Below are 3,054 nucleotides of genomic sequence, written 5' to 3'. Positions count from 1 at the left end.
GTTGGTAGCAAAGACTAGGATGATATTTTCTGAATAATTTTTCGATTGATTTAACGTTCCTTATGCATCAGTCATGTGCTCATGTTCTCATTTATACATAATCTGTTACACCCAGAATAATTCACAATGTGTCCTGCCTAGTCATTAGCGACAGAGCATAAGCTCTGACTGGACAAGTATTGGTACGGAATTCCGTCAGTCCAGTTCAAGGAGTTACCCTAGCATTTGCCTGAACAGATATAGGAAAACCACAGAAACCCTCCGCTGCGATACAAGCCCTTTGGCTTAATTACTGCAGCGCCTTCAGCTTTGATGCAATTTTGAACAGTCATGTCATGACAGTATCTACTGACATTATTTGCTCTGCGAAGTGAAGACAATATGAAATGACAATTAAATGGGCACCTTAGCTGCAAACAGGCGTTGATATACTTCATTGGGGACATGTTGAAAATGTGTGCCCCGACCGGGACTCGAACCCGGGATCTCCTGCTTACAAGGCAGACGCTCTGTCCATCTGAGCCACCTAGGGCACAGAGTATAGTGCGCCTGCAGGTACTTATCCCTTGCACGCTCCCCGTGAGACCCACATTCCCAACATGTCCACACAACTACATTTGTAGTGCGCCTAATAGATGTTTGCCCATCATACTCATTACTCGTGGCAGATTAATCTACCAACTCCCGTAAGAGTTTGGGCATAGCGTGTGCGTTCGCAAGAGAACGTCAATGGCCAGGAAGCTATATTTTAACTATATATGAAGGTAGTATCTGTTCCTGAAAGAACAGTTACAGCTGACCATGCAGCTTTCGTTAGAATGAAATGATAATTAAATGGGCTCCCTAGCTGCAAACAGGCGTTGATATACTTCATTGGGGACATGTTGAAAATGTATGTTCCGCCCGAGACTCGAACCCGCGATCTCCTGCTAACATGGCAGACGCTCTATCCATCTGATCCATCCAGGGCGTAGAGGATAGTGCGCCTGCAGGGACTTCTCCCTTGCACGCTTCAGTCTAACGAAAGCTGCATGGTCATCAACGGTAACTGTTCTTTCAGGAACAGGTGCTACCTTCATATATAATGAAGACAATATCCTCAAATGCATTATGTCACTGCAAATGCCTTGCAGCAGCTAAAATAGTTTTTTCATACGAAATACCAGACAATTCACGGTGGTAAACAAACTGTATTTATGACAAATATTTATGTTGTCCTTAATGGTTAGAGAAGACCACAGCTGTTTAGGTAAATATCAATAGGAAAAAGAAATACTGCAATCAGAAAGTACGTGCGTATATGAAAGATTTAATAATATTGAGTTTCAGGTCTAAGCCATTTTTTAGAGATGGCATATATTTTTGGTACAAATTTATGTTTCACACAAAGTGAATTGTTTCTTATCCAAAATACACCTAAGCGCCAAATGAACTGCTATAGGCATGCCTATTCAAATACAGAGATACGTAAATAGGCAGAATAGGGCGCTGCGGTGGGCAACGTCTATATAAGACAACAATTGTCTGGTACAGTTGTTAGATCGGTTACTGCTGCTACAACGGCGCGTTATCAAGATTTAAGTGAGTTTGAACGTGATGTTATAGTCGGCGCATGAGCGATGGGACACAGCATCTCCGAGGTAACGATGAAGAGGAGATTTTCCCGTGTGACCATATCACGAGTGTACCGTGAATATCAGGAATCCGGTAAAACATTCAATAATCCGACAGCTGCTGCCGGAAAAAAGGGCCTACAAGAACGACAGCAATGACGGCTGACGAGCATCGTTCAGCGTGGCAGATGTGCAACCCTTCCGCAAACTGCTGCAGATTTCGGTGCTGGGCCATTAACAAGTGCCAGCGTGCGAACCATTCAACGGAACATTATCGATATGGGCTTTTGGAGCCGAAGGCCCATTCGTGTAACCTTAAAGACAGCACAACACAAAGCTTTATGCCTCGCCTGGGCCCGTCAGCACCGACATTGGACTGATGATGACTGGAAACATGTTGCCTGGTCGGACGGCTCTTGTTTCAAATTGTATCGAGCGGATGGACGTGCATGAAGACAACCTCATGAATCCATGCATGTCAGCAGGAGACTATTTAAACTGGTGGGGGCTCTTGTAATCGTGTGGAGCGTGTGCAGTTGGGACCCCTGATACGTCTAGATACGACTCTGACAGGTGACACGTACATAAGCATCCTGTCTGATGTAAATGTAAATGAAGTGTGACTAGGACCTACCGTCGGGTAGCCCGTTCGCGGGGTGCAAGTCTTTCGATTTGACGCCACTTCGGCGACTTGCGCGTCGATGGGGATGAAATTTTGATGATTAGGACAAGACAACACCCAGTCCCTGAGCGGAGAAAATCTCCGACCCATCCGGGAATCGAACCCGGGCCCTTAGGATTGAAATTCTGTCGCGATGACCACTCAGCTACCGGGGGCAGACATTCTATCTGATCACCTGCATCCATTCATGTCCCTTGTGCATTCCGACGGCCTTGGGCAATTTCAGCAGGACATGCGACGCCCCACAGGTAGAATTGCTACACAGTGGCTCCAGGAACACTCTTCTGAGTTTAAACATTTCCGGTTGTCACCAAACTCCCCAGACATGAACAATATTGAGCACATCTAGGATGCCTAGAAACGTGCTGTTCGGAAGAGATCTCCACTGCCCTTGCAGTCTTACGAATTTATGGACAGCCCTGCAGAATTCATGGTTTCAGTTCACCTAAGCACTACTTCAGGCTTTAGTCGAGTTCATGCCACGCTGTCTTGCGGCACTTCTACATGCTCTCGGGCGCTCTACACTATATTAGGCAGATGAACCAGTTTTTTTGGCTATTCAGCGTAGTACAGAGTTACTATTTTCCTTGCTGGACCATGTGATAGCATTGGGAATCTTTAGATGTCGTTCCAGGCTTTGTTATTTAAGAACATGTTCCTTTGTCTATGTTCTTACTCTGAAATAGCATCCAGTACTCATTGTGATCACGTTTAGCTAACATACATGCCCGTTGTATACATTTGAAATACACAAAATTC

The 3,054-nt window shown here is 45.2% G+C and overlaps 1 non-coding gene across 1 annotated transcript; it reads right to left on the bottom strand.

Annotated features, from left to right (window-relative positions):
• Positions 1 to 458: 458 nt before the first annotated feature.
• Trnat-ugu (transfer RNA threonine (anticodon UGU)) lies at positions 459 to 533 on the bottom strand. The gene has a single exon. It is a non-coding gene; the product is annotated as a tRNA-Thr (tRNA).
• Positions 534 to 3,054: the final 2,521 nt, after the last annotated feature.

The sequence above is a fragment of the Schistocerca gregaria genome, chromosome 1 (genome assembly GCF_023897955.1).
Source record: "Schistocerca gregaria isolate iqSchGreg1 chromosome 1, iqSchGreg1.2, whole genome shotgun sequence".
NCBI classification, from domain to species: domain Eukaryota; kingdom Metazoa; phylum Arthropoda; class Insecta; order Orthoptera; family Acrididae; genus Schistocerca; species Schistocerca gregaria.
The sequence above is the reverse complement of the archived record's forward strand: the minus strand, read 5'-3'. Positions and strand labels throughout refer to the sequence as shown.